The sequence below is a fragment of the Pleurodeles waltl genome, chromosome 7, assembly GCF_031143425.1.
Source record: "Pleurodeles waltl isolate 20211129_DDA chromosome 7, aPleWal1.hap1.20221129, whole genome shotgun sequence".
Taxonomy (NCBI): domain Eukaryota; kingdom Metazoa; phylum Chordata; class Amphibia; order Caudata; family Salamandridae; genus Pleurodeles; species Pleurodeles waltl.
Window position 1 is genome coordinate 1433273671 of NC_090446.1, and position 14538 is coordinate 1433288208.

The following is a 14538-nucleotide window of genomic DNA, read 5'->3' on the forward strand; positions in this document are numbered from 1 at the left end:
CCATATTTACTTGAATACATTACAGCCCTGCAATCCCACCTGAGCCTGCACAAATGTGTGCTCCCTGCACCAACAAAGGCATTGTTGCAGCATGATGACGGGGTGCTTGCCTTGAAGTGATGAATTGTTCATGTACAGAGAGGTGCCCCTTGCTGCACATGTAAAGCTATTCTTCTTGAGATGGCATTTCAATGTGTGCTGCAAGATGAAGCACACATGAGCAAAGGCAATGTGACTATGAGGAAGGGAAGCATTTTGGCCAGAGACACTACCCCTGGGGTGGTAGTGACTTCCGTCCTAATTGCTGATGTCTATGTTGTGTTGCATAGGGGCTTTGACTATGTGCAGTGGGTGTTGTAATGACACAGCCACACTAATTGCTCATACCTACCAGGCAATGTGGTGCATATTTACATAGTGGAGTATAGTTATAGTAAGTGGCCTATTTTGACGTTTTGTGTATGTTGGAGTGCATTGCACTACCAAAGCATCTGTACATGTGTAGTTTGGGTAGGGATGGTGCATCTTGATTCAGGGCCTATGTGTCCCGATGTAACTCTTTAACATGCATTAAGTGTGTCCAATGTGCCTCCCCTTCTGTCATTTGTGGAGTTCCAAATATCCCCCGCAACTTACCCAGCCTTTGTGGTGGTTTCTGGTAGTCTTCACTGTCCTGTCTTGAGATTACAGTGACCAGCTCTTTTGGGATGACCGCTGCAACCATCTGCACCAGCTCATCCAGGTCCTCCTGTGGTGTGGGACTTCCACCTTCAGTCAGCAGTGCTGCCTTATAGTTCCTGGCGAGTTTCTCCTTTGTCCTGTGTTTGCAATCGTGCCAGTGTTACTTGACCTCAGTGACAGTCCTTTTCACCCCTTCAACGCTGTTGATTTTGTCCACTATTTACTGCCATATTGCATCTCTCATACCAACTGGCAATTTGGAGGTGAAGAAGAGCTGGTGCTCTGTCACCTTTCTGAGCAGGATGTCATGCTCCTCCTCACTAAAGCGACACTTGCGCTTTCTCTTCTCCTTCTCCTGGGACTTTTCTGGACCCCCTTAGCTAGTACTTGGGTGTTTGGGGTCTCCCTGGGGTCTCTCCTGGCCTGATGATCCCATCTTCTCTGCAATTGCATTCCTTCCTGCTTGTGCATTTTGTTTTGTTGCTAATGCGGTGTAAAAATGGCGCTAACCCTTTTGCAAAATGTTTACGTGCTGCAAAACGGTGTAGCACCACTTTTGCAGTATTAGCTTAATTTTTCCTTCCAGCATGTCCCAGATGTAAGGATATTTTTTTATCATGCTAACCGTTCCTTAGCGCCATCCTACGTCATGTCATAAATATGGTGCAAGGATGGCGCTAAGGAATGACACTAGCTAGCTTTAGAAACAAATTACACACAACTCTGCTAGCACAGTTGTGCTTCATTTTACATGAATATGCCTCTTGTATTGTATCTGATCCTTCTTCAGGCCAGATAAAATTCAGCAGGCTTCTAGGTGACACTGCAGTCCCAGCCCCTTCTAAGGATTCATTAAAAACCAAGTATAAGCAAGCTGCCCTCCCAGAGCAGTTTGGGTCACTTACTAGCAAGTGCAATGAATAGTAAATGATTGTCTGTGGCTGCTCATTTATTATTCATGCTTTCATTTTTTATATTTTTCCCTGATTTGTTTATTATGGAAAATTATGGGAAGTCCCAGGGTACCCCTCTGACTCGTAGAAAGCAACACTATGGGGCCACACAGAAGCTGATATTTTTTATTTATTTTAAGTTGTACACCAGTGCCCACCTAGATCACCAAAGAGCATTATTGTTTGGGGCTACAGGGGAAACCAGAGGGCCACGTGTCCTCACCAGTATTTTAAAAAATAAAAAGTGGTTGACCTGGTGCCCACCCGGGCCACACCATATCTTATTTTTTTGTACAGGGTGCCACAGGGCCAACCTGGGGCACCCCAAGACAACATTTATTATTAAGTGCCACATGGCCCCGTGAACCCACACCTTGTCCTTTACGTTTTTTTCATTTTTCCACTGAGGTGCACGGCAGCCAACCTTGGGCACCCCAAAGCAGGTCCCTTGTTAGGAGTTTCGGGGGGAGGTCCAGGACCCCACAGCCCCACCAGCTCCTCTGCTGGCACCCACTGCAGGTGCAGCCAGAGCCAGTATTGCTCCAACCCCAAGGAAGTGGAGTGGGGGGAGCAATCAAAAGATTTCCCTGCCTAAGAGCAAAGACAGGGAAATTCTTTGTTCTTCCACTGGGTGGGAGCAGCTGTATCACTTTCCATATCCTGTACTCATGGAAAGGAACACAGATGGTGTGCCAGGGATTGGGGCCAGTCCCTGTGCCAGCTCCTTGCATATAGCATTCTTTAGGCAACCAACCCAAAGCCATACATGGCCTTTGGTCCTGTGTCACGTTGGCCTGTTTTGCAACCAGAGCTTGCTTCTAACTCCCTGCAGGCAGCCAACCTAATGCTACTCACAGACTTTTGCCATGCATAGCTGAGGACTGGCCATGGCTTAGCCTGCTACCAGGCCTTGAATTTAAGTCCCCAGCAGGTTGCCAACCCAACACTGCAGATAGCCTTTGGCATGCTCAGCATAGGCTTAGCCTTCGGGACCACATCCCCTGGGGCCCAAATATATCTATATATGTTAAGGGTAGGGGCTGTGGAGCCCACCTTCTCAACTTTCAATTGGTTCTAGGAACCCAATGCACTGGGATCAGTTCCATTGAAAAGGGGAAGGGATGATGTGGCCCCCCTTTTCAAGACTTAGAGGTCCCCAAAGACCATATCCCCTTTGGGCCGAAAACAATTAAACTGGAGAGGTTGTACACTCCCTTCCTGACCTTTAATATTCCCCTGGAACCCTAATAATCAGGGACAAATAATTTTAAAAAGGGGTGTGGGCACACAGCCCTCCTCCCTGACCCTTAATAGTCCCTGGGGACCGAATCCCTTGGGGCCAACCACAATAAAGAAGAGGAGGAGGGGCTTATGACCCCTCAGACTGAGTCTTATTATGCCCAGGAGAAACCATCCCCCGGGACTGTGCATCCCACGACCTCCTTGACCAACCCTTCTCAGACCTCAGGAACCCCTATCCCCTCAAAGGATTTACATCAACTCACACAATCTCAATTACAAACTTCTTAACAAATTTGGTGTAATTCCATTCAGCAGTTGTTGCTGTAACACTTCTTTAAAAAGTTCAAGGAAAATGCATGGGGAGTTTGCATTTTTGGACTCCTCTTTTTTCAAGGCCCCGGCTTGATGGAGTACCCCAAAACTTTCCATGTACTAACTAGTTTCAGTGTGGTCCGTCAAGCGGAGGCCTAGGAAAATGAGCAGCTTAAAACCTGTTTTCCACATGCAATTTCCCATAGGAATTTTAGACAAAGCTTCAACAAAAACAATTGACCAGACCTGCACCAAATTTGACAGAAAGGTAAATCATTAACCATAAATGCTACCTTTTGTAGTTAGGTGTTGTTAGAAATAGGTTTTCTAGTAGGCTGAGGTGTGCACCTAAGCCAGGCAGAACCCACCCACTCTAGTCAGGGTCAGGGGGTCACACACCCAGGATAACCCCTGCTTACCCCCTTGGTAGCTTGGCATGAGCAGTCAGGCCTAACCCAGAGGCAATGTGTAAAGCGATTGCACAACCCACATAGCACATGCAATGCACTATCTCCACCACAAAGGAAATACAACACCAAGTTATATAAAAATAACTGTATTGCATAAAACATCATTAGTCCAAACACAACATGTTATTAATACCCTGCTACCCAAGCAGTTGTCAAAACATTACACAGTTACTAGCACTCTGCAATAATAAACAGTAGTCAAGTAAAGACATTGGCTACTGGTTATCCTGCAACATAAGCAGTAGTCAGGCAAACATTACTAAAAGAATGCACATGTCACCATAATTATAGGGTCAGCTTTGCCAAAACATTCTCATGACTTCGCATTGTATGACACAGCTTCAAAAGCTCATGGCATTAGCATACAGCAAACATATATCATGAATGCAAACACAAACTCATGAAAGCACCTACCACAACAGCAGGAATGCACATATCATATTGCAATATTCTCACCAGGACTGGTGAGTGCGAGCTGCCTAGGTGCCAAAACGAGGTGGCTAAAACAGGGATGTCCGTGCCACAATATCGGAGCTCCCATGCTTTGGTCTCAGTACCTAGCCTCAGGTTAATGATGGCAAGTCCGGGGACCTCCTACGAGGGTCGCCACCTTGGCTTGCTTATAAGTTATTAGTGTCCAGAGGGAGCCCAGCGAGAACGGGGGACCTCTGGCGAGGTTTTCCACCCGCCCTCGACTCTCCAGGAAATGACGGGCCAAGTGGGGATGGGGGGACATCCGTTGAGGTTCCCCCCCCAGAAAACATGCCCACACCCAATCTGGTACGCAGGCCTCAGCAACAAGGGAGCAGCCCGGCAGGAGCGAGGGACCTCAGGTGAGGTCTATTCTTCTCTAAGCAGCCACTCCCCCATGCCAGAAAACGCACCCACACCCGACATGAAGCACAAGCCTCCCTCCTGCCTTGCTGGGCCACGGCAGTGAAGGCACCAAAGAAGTTGCCCGTCTGTGTTCAGGGAACACTCTCCACCATACTCTTTGTACCGGGGGCACTCAACGGAGTGTGATCGCTCCTGGCTTTACCTTCCGGTGCCCCGGGGGCACGCTGAGAATCGTTTTTTAATGTGATAATTGTACCCGGGTCGCGGCGGTTATAAATCCCACGGGGAGAGGAAGAAAAGAACTAAGAATGCACGTTAGGAAAATGAAGAAGTGCGCTTCTTAGGTGCTATGCTCCAACCCAGGAGCCTTCCTACCTAGCGGTGTTCTCGCTCTCAAGGAAACCAAAGCACTGTACCATGAGGGGACACCCAAAACAGAAGCAGCACTCTTCATGTGCTGGACTCTCGGGGGCTCTTAGGGGAACACAAAGGTAGGCAGCAGCGAACAGGGAGACCAGTGCCGCACAGGGAGGTAGGGGCGATCTCTTCACCCGGTCCAGCAATGTTAGTCCAGCTCAAGCCTAGGGGGGCAGCTAGTCAGCAGGGCAACAAGCAAAAACATGATCCTGATGAGTCTTTTGTGCCACCTAGCAGTAGCCAGGCAGCAGGGAAGCAAGCAGAAGGGCAGTCCAGATGAGTCCTTTGTGCAGTCCCGCAGCCTCTCTGGCAGAGGTTTGGTACAAGTTCCAAAAGTGCTCTAAAACATGAGGAAAACCCCCCTGTACTTATACTCATTTGGCACAACTGTTACAAAGAGGGGAGAGGAGGTTCCAACCAGTCCTAACTGGTTCCAGGAGTGTCCCCTTTCTCCTCCAGCACAGGTTCCAGACATCAGTGGGGGTAAACAAGCCCTTTGTGTGAGGCCAGGGCACAGCCTTTACATCTGCAGCTGTGCCCCACCTCTCCTTCTCTCACTCAGGAGGACAATTCAATATGCAGATGCACCTCCGTGATACCTCCGCTCTCCCTGTGTATAGGCTGTCTGAAAAGTATGCACAAACCCCAGCTGTCACTCTGCCCCAGACGTGGATTGAAGTCAAGCTACAAAACACTAGAGTTATAAGCACAGAGAAATGCACACTTTCTAGAAGTGGCATTTCTATAATAGTAATAATAAAACATCCACCTACACAAGTGAGCATCATGGCTCACTTCCATTACAACCATGCTAAACATGCCTATGCTACCCCTCATAGATCAGACAATACCACCCAGATATAAGGTTGCACATTTCCAACGCAATCCTATGAGATGGCAGCACTCACAGCAGTAAGAAATCAAATAGGCTGTTTGTCAGTAACAGGGCAGGCCACACAACTAGGCACATGTCCTGCTTTTTACATACATAGCACCCTCCCTACAGGGCTAGCTAGGGACTACCTTAGGGGTGATTTGAATGTAGTAAAAGGGGGGCTCCAGTCCTGGCAAGTAAATTTAGAGGTCAGGTCCTTGTGGCAGTAAACTGCCCACACAGGCCCTGTGCTAGAAGGCTTGAGACAGGTTTGAAAGGCTACTTCTGTGGGTGGCGCAAGCAGCACTGCAGGCCCACTAGTAGCATTTAAGTTACGAGTGTTGGGTATAGAGATGCCACTGTACAAGGGACTTACAGGTCAATTAAATGTGCCAATCAGGTATAAGCCAATCATACCAAGTTTACAAGGAAGAGCACATGCACTTTAGCACTGATCAGCAGTAATAAAGATACCAGAGTCATAACATCATCAAAAACACACAGGCGCTATTAATTTGGCAAACACTTACTTCTCACAGTCAATACTGAGTGTGTGGGCTGTATTTAGTCCACTCCATCCACAGACCTAAGTCCCATTAAGTGAGCAAGCTCCTCTGTGATGTTCTGTCACCCTGGAACTACAGGTGGAAGTAGGAGCAGACATGTTTGTGCATTGATTTGGTGGTTTAGCTATCTCCAAGAATCTCTTCTCATGAAAATCTGGGGGATGTAAAAGAGAAGGCATGTCACACTGGGGCCAAACTGTGTCCTCCCCTATAGCTCCCTTCCTGTGCATCCTGTCTAGCTCAGTTTGAAATCCCTAGGCTTGGTAAGACGGTACAATGCTGTAGGATTAGTTTCATAGCAGGTCAGATTTACCACTGCCCTATGGGGCTCTACTCTACTAAGTTGTAATTCGGCTCTATTTCTACACAGGCACAGATCGAGAAGGGACTTCAATCACGTGTCAGGGGTTGCTTTACTCATTCCAGGTTGGCTTGGATGGTATTTGACCAGTCCAAAGCTGTAATACTATGCCTGGGGTGGTAAATGGCTTTTGTCATTTTACAGCTCGGTGAGGATGACACTATGTCAATCCTATGCTTAAAGATTTTGCTGTACAAATGGCAAAAGACTTTGGGGGTCATTCCAAGTCTGGCGGGCGGCGGAGGCCGCCCGCCAGACTTCCCCCCTCCGAAATACCGCTCCGCGGTCGAAAGACCGCGGAGGGTATTCTAAGTTTTCCCCTGGGCTGGCGGGCGGTCGCCAAAAGACCGCCCGCCAGTCCAGGGAAAAACTCCCTTCCCACGAGGATGCCGGCTCGTAATCGAGCCGGCGGAGTGGGAAGGTGCGACGGGTGCTGTTGCACCCGTCGCGTATTTCACTGTCTGCCAAGCAGACAGTGAAATACTTGTAGGGGCCCTCTTACGGGGGCCCCTGCAGTGCCCATGCCAGTGGCATGGGCACTGCAGGGGCCCCCAGGGGCCCCGCGACCCCCCCTACCGCCATCCGGTTCCCGGCGGGCGGACCGCCGGGAACTGGATGGCGGTAGGGGGGGGTCGGAATCCCCTCGGCGCCTTGGAGGATTCCAAAGGGCGGCGGTACACTGGCGGGAGACCGCCAGTGTTGCCGGTCCGACCACGGCTTTACCGCCGCGGTCGGAATGCCCTTGGGAGCACCACCGGCCTGTCGGCGGTGCTCCCGCGGTCCTCCAACCCGGCGGTCATTGACCGCCAGGGTTGGAATGACCGCCTTTGTCATTATCTAGCTCGGCAAGGATAGCACTGTACTGATTCTATGCTTAAAAACTTTGCTAGATAAGCAGACATTTGAGGTGAGCAAATTTATAGTGTCGCTGGTGTTGCAGAGTGCTCCTTACTAGAGCAGCTCTCCACCTAAAATTGGGAACTTCCCAGAGTTTTCCTTTGTTTTTTGCATATATATATATATATATATATATATATATATATATATATATACATATATATAAAGACGATTTCCTTAGTTTTATGAAAGGAAGAACCACACTCCTAAGGTCTTCATTGTCAAACTGCTTTGATGCTGGGCTCGATATACTTCACAAGAAATGCAAGAACGCCCAACGCGTTTCAGTCATTACGACCTTGTTCACATGCATTTTCGGTTATGTCCCTTCTCAGTGTTTATGTACCCATTCAAAAACCCTTGAAGCCTAACGTTTAACAAAACACTAATATATATATAACCACATTATTTACACTTCATTTCTAATTTGTAAATATACTCATTTACTATAACTCTGACATAATATATAGTTTTCCAAGTCTGGAAATTATACAGAAGGATTCCTTACTGCATTTGTTTGAAGTTCAGTTGAGCCAGAATGAATTCTCCACAGAAAGCCTATAGCCAGTTGTTGGAAGAAGGAACAAATTCATCTTTTCCTAAAGGGAAAAAATCCCTGGAGTGCACACTGTACCAAGAAAAATGGATAAACTGTTTAATACTGAAAGAATTCTTTATGAAGCCAAGCGCCACAGGAGCACTGCTCATTCTCCTCAAGATGACAGTTGAAGTTCACGGCTCCCTGAGAGGACCAGCTGGAGGGAAGCCACAGCACGAGACTAAGGTAGAAACACTAGAACACTGACCTCACAAAGATCTGCGGCCACCATATTGAATGGCAAATAAACCTGAGGAGGATAGTTCTAGGAATAGCCTCTGCAAGAGCCACCGGGAGTGAGGATGCCACTGCAACCAACATGGGTACAGAGAAAAGGGGAATCGCTTTGCTGAGGGAAAAACCTCACAGCGCTGGCAATAGTTTTCCTGACACTTTGCAGCAAGATGTGGTAAGGGATCTTTTTGGGGTGTGGATGTGAAAAGTCCTTGGGGTATGTGGTGGCTCTTGATCCTGCTCGGGGATTCAGTGCAGCTGCTGAGAAGGCAATGGTTCACTTTAGAGGTGGTGCATTTAACGACTCAACTGCAGAGCTATGTTGGGGTGTTGTAAAAGAAAGAACATTGCATACCTGGATGTCGCCAATTAATCCTTATGAATTTCGGTGTTTTCCATGAATTTTGGTGAGGCCCCAGAAGGTGCCCCCCCCCCACTGGAATACCTGGTTCTGGAAGAAATAGGTTGTTTTTATAAATGTTTTATTTTTTACACATCGTTGGGTCTCCCCCTCGCTCCGTTCTTGACCACGTATACGTTTGAATGTAATGTTTTACTGGGTGATTCCCGTGTGTGCAAATCATTTTTAACTTTTAGCTGGTGCTATGTTAGCATTGCCAGGTCTTTGGTGCTCTGTTGTTTGCATGGGGTGTGACATCGGCACAGGCGGTGTTTGTAGCATACACATGTAGGGGGATGTAAAAGAGGAGGCATGTCACACTGAACGTTGGTCGGTGACAGGAAAGTGCCCTGAGGTCATGTGTGCATCCCTCTGGTCCCAGCACATGGCTGTACTACGTGACCCTCGCAGGTGGCATCAGGTGTCCTAACTGCTACCTTTTTCTCAAGGCCTCCTGTGGGCTAGCTTTAGGCTTCTTCATTTGGCTGTAGGGGGTGAGAGTGTGTCCCTGTTTCTCTTATTTACAGAGTGCAATATTGGGATTGTTGCTTCCTTAAAACAGTGCGAGGCATTGCGTATTGCCCTATTTCTAGGCCTGTTGTGAGGGTGCGCTTACTCCTGTGTCCTACTCTGCTTGGAGCTGCAATGGATGTTTTGGACTACCTTCCCTGGACTTCCTTCGCTGGCACCTCTTTTCTCTTGGACCATATCCTTTTGGGTCTACCACCCCCAGCTGCTGTTAGGAAGTTCTGATGGTAAAGAAGAGTTAAACAATGTTGTCATATGGGGAGTTGGCAGCAAGGTGGGAAACTCGTCGGAGTTCGCCCGCATTATGGAAATGGACTGGAGTGGCCAGATGCCCTAGTGAACCCCCTTTCTACTGACTCGATACCATGTGGTGCCCTGTTGGAACTCATGCATTTGCTGTGAGCGTTATGTGGTCTTCGCTACCTCAAGCACACGGGGAGCCCTAGTTCCTGACACTGGTGGACCATTTCATTTTGGAACAAATATGGAGGCCCCCATTTGGCTAGGGGTCCGCTGTCGGCACTATTGCCACTGAATCTACATGACTAAGATGTTTCAGTCCTGGCTGGGGGCCTGAGAATGTAGGCCTTTTGACTTGGTGATAGGAATAAGTCCTGCTTGTTTTGAGGGTTCTTGGACCTGGGTGCCTTCCTTTTAAGCAGTGGCCAGGGAGCCACCCTGCTTCACTTCATCAGACTGTCCTCCCCCTGGGATCTGACTGACTAGCCCCACCCTGGGGGACCAGCAGCAGAGTGGGGGCCTAGGCTCTGGTTGGCACCCTAAATGACGAATTTCAGTAAGGATTACTAATCGACAGCCGCACAGCAGACCAGAATGGTGGAATCCAGCGAGGACACCCAATCGACAGCCACACAACAATCCTGAATATCCTGAAGCGTGAATAAAGGTTGATTTACTTTTTATTTTGAATTTTACTGCAGTGAATTTTAAGGTGTATGCAAAATGTGGCTTTGTACTGGGGGTGCTAAGGCTTACTGCGCATTTGGGCTCTGCGTCGGTGTGAAGGCATTACTTACCAAAATGCCTGCCCCTGCTGTGGCCCCAATCCTTGTTGGGCTGGGTTCTGTGGCTGCGCCTGCTAATGCCATGCGCTGGTCCACCTACCAATGCCTGACCCCTGTTGCAGTGGTGCAGCAGTGGGCTGACTTCCCTGAGGCTGAATGTAAGGTGCAATCAGCTTTCTCTGGGCTTCATTCTGTGAATGGGAGTTCTGCATAGCCTGGCCTTGGCTCAATGACTTCTGTGCATGGTGTACTCTTAGTCGGTACCTGTCGACCGTGTGGCCCATTCTATGGCAATAGTAGCACTGTATGGGTTTTAGCTGCTGTCAACCACTCTAGTTTCCACCACTGTAGTAGTTTTGGTCCTGTGAGAGAGTGTACTTCATAACTGGTGCCATTTGCACATTTGCAGTCAATATGGCCTCCTCATGGGTGGTCTTCCAGAGCTTGTGTTGGGCCTGTTCCCACTTCTCCTTATGCTTTTCTGGGATCCCTAGATCGGTTGAGCTGAAAGTTATTTCAAGATGCATCAAAATTAATATTCAACAAACAAATGCATGAAGAATCACAATCCTAGGGGAAAGTGCAATTGTTAGTTCACGTCAACTTGAAGTTTTGTGACAAAATAGTGCTTTACTTTGACATCAAACAACAGTTTGTATGAACTAGCACTATCTTTATTAAGACAATAAAACGTGGACAAAATACATTCAAGGCAAACACAGTCTCATTGGTCTACCAGCAACATAATATCAAAACATGACTTCAACTGGCAGAGGAAATGCTAACTAGGTCCCAGAAATAAGGGGAACGACCCATCCGCAATACCTTAGCTCTGCCTACCCCTAGTGTACGTTATCCTGTGACCAAGAGAAGTTCTGCACTGTGCATGACTAGGGCAGACTGATAATCTTATCGATACCAGCGCAAGGGGAAAATATTACAACAGTTTAAGCTGAGAAAGACTTACTTCAATGACCACAGAAGCTTCTTGGCAAAAACACAAGCTATGCCTAATCTCTTGGATCCCGATTGCTCCAGTACCCTCACATCTGATTCCCCCATATCACACCCATGGTCCTGCATACCACCTGTGTCACACCCAACGGTCCAAGCAAAGCATACCCCTCACTCCTCTCAAACGCCACCAGTGATAAGAAACCGGTGGCACTGACAAAACCAGAATAACCTAATTAGTTTGAGATATGGGCCCTATATCACACCCAGAGCCTATGTGTACTAACTGCATCATGCCCATCGGTCAAAGGGAAGGAACCTCCTAGAGAGCTGGCTCTATGTCACACCCATTGCTTTATGCAGACTATCTGTGTCATCCCCAGCATTCCAAGCGGCCAGCAACCTAAAAACCCTGTATTACACTCGGGCGAGCGTACCGGATGTGTTACACCCAGCAATCCAAGTGAATACCCTTCCGGACCTTGACAATCAAGAAAGTGACTTCCGCGCATTATGCTTTTTCCTAGTTTACCACACACCAAATGCTAGGACTAAGGCTCTGATGTAGTCTCTTACCCTTGGGATGGTGTCTTCAGGACGGACCTATGCCCCACGGATTCAGCAGAACTTCCAATCAATTTCAGCTTCTGCTCACCTTTCTTGTTGCGCAAATGTGAATTTGTCCAGGTAGAGTCCACTTCCTTTGATCACAATCGGGTCCGAAGAACCAATCAGTTCCTGGCTGGCTCACCAAAATGTTGCTAGCATGAGAATTTACCTTAAAAAAAAAAAGACAAGAGGCATCTGGCAAAAAAAGAAACAGTTTGAATAATTAAACATTATGGCTGGGACAGCAGTTACATAACTGGAATCTGAGGATTGTCTCCTGCAGTACATTGAATGTGGGTAGGTTTTATACATTTCTCCAGGTGCAACAAAGTCATAAAAATGCAAACAACTGTGAACAGTTGTCAGGGAGTTGTATTCCAGATAGGGAATGCCGGTGGGCCTCAACCTGGCCTGGACAGAATGTGAGCTAGCGAGTATGTGTCCAGATGTCTGGCCTGATGAGCACATGGTCACTGCATATGATGTTAGTGCTGTGTCCTGATTGGCTAAGTGCACCTAACAACATGTGGCATCTAACTTCATGGTTTTTTGGGAACGCAGGCATCCCTTTGGCCATATGTGTTTATTTGGCCCAAACTCTGGGGACCAGTGTAATGTTGCTGCCTATCAGTAGGATCTGATCTAGACTTTCCTGTTTGTGCATTTGGCTATCAGATAAGTATTACCCCACCTGTGACCTGTCAGTCATTAACCTTCAGGCCCGGGTCATAGAACCTGCCTGTCCATATACCTACACAGGGGGGTGGATGGAGAGTTCATGATGGGGAATTATGACAGTGGTTATGCGCCTTCACTGGTGTATGAAAATGTATCCTTGGATTATAAAAATGACTTCTTGTCATGCACATCATCATTGATTAATCCAATATCAACAAATCGGTACGGCAATGGAGGCCAATTTCATGTGGGACAAACCGATGTAGGTAAAGGTACCTTTATACTCCAAACCTATTCACACTTTTTTATTTCTCATGTATGTATGTGATTTTGTCTTATGGGTCATTCAGTTCTTATATGCCTTGATTCTGCTAACTTTGTTTTGGCAAGAGAGTGTTCATTTTAGGATCCTGACCACAATGTGATACCTTACTTGTTTGCATTTCATTCTATGCTATTTACTGGTTTATGACACATTTAAGAACATACTCATTGACTGTGTCATGTTTACATTGATGGACTGAGAAACAGGAAATGTAGGCAACATGAGCTACCAGCATGCTCATCTATCACATTAATTAATGTAGTATGTCAGTGTGGGTTGTTTTATATGTGCATGTGTGGAGCTAGAATGCAGGAATGAGACGTGTACTTCATTCCTTTAGTATTACAGATATATAGTTGAGACTGCACTTTTAGTGCATGTCATAAATGGAATTTACAACTTTTTCTTGCATTAGTGCTCCTGATACTTTGGTCAACATACAGTTTTTCAGCCATGTGTGGCACATTTACTAAGGGATGCATGATTTTATCAACGCATGCATGTTTTGTGAAACTGTAGCTAACTGGCAACACTACATACAAAATTGAACATGCACACATCTCACACTTACATGATATGTTCCTTTTCTTCTCATATTAACCCTACATGTGAACTACATGATGTGTGTGTTTATTTGTTAATCAGTGCATAAAATACGGTTCTGTCCACTCACACAGTGTGAGATGAGATGATACCCATCACAGTGGATTTTTTGCTACTTCTATTGCAGGATTAGTGAGTGAATGACACATGGGGACATCATTGAGTACATGTAGGAGTAAGTTATTCCCACTATGTGCACATGACAGGCGATCCATACGCCAACAAAGGGATGTCTATAATGTCATGCATTACTACTTCTTCGTTAGTATAATTTATATGTCTGATTTTCTTACCAATAAATAGGCCATCCCCTTATCCGCCATTCTGAAACTAGTCATTGACAGTACAGTAGCACATCATGTGCACTTCCAGGATGTTTGGCCAGCAAATTTATGAACATTTCTTGATGATCCGCAATAGCCTGGACATTGATGGGGTATGTGCTTGTGGTTTTGGGAGAGATGGGATGTTGCAGCAGGGCGCCCCAATAGTATATGTGTGCAATCAATGGCTCCAAGAACATGAGCGAATCCAGGTATGGCGCAGAATCCTTTGTTGTTGTGTTGTTTTAGGGAAAAGAAAGTACTGTGGTGTGGGTTTTATGATGGCATCCAGAACAGATGGTATAAACAGGGAAAATGCCCACTGGGAAATTCCTGCCAATCGGCTGTTGTGAGTTGTAATGTGCCTGATACCAGCATGTGGAGCACAACCATCATTTTGACAAGTGGTGGAATGTTATTGGGCCTTGAAGTTGGTGGCTGGAGACTTGGCATAACCTTCTTTGGCAATTCCAAGATGAGCTCCCTCTTGAGTCTGTAGAACTGTATGACTTCCTCCTCCCTGAGGTCAATGAGGGATATGAGTTGCCAGAAAACATGCTCCCTTCTCCTTTGCTACCTTTGTGGTGGTGGTTTCCTAGCTACTCCAAGTTTCAGTATGACTACCTCCATGGATATGTGAGCTTGACAAGC

The 14538-nt window shown here is 47.0% G+C and overlaps 1 protein-coding gene across 1 annotated transcript in view; it reads left to right on the forward strand.

Moving 5' to 3' along the window:
• Positions 1-14538, forward strand: part of LOC138247427 (putative methyltransferase DDB_G0268948) — a 354679-nt gene that overhangs the window by 274660 nt on the left and 65481 nt on the right. The gene's annotated exons all lie outside the window — the stretch shown is intronic.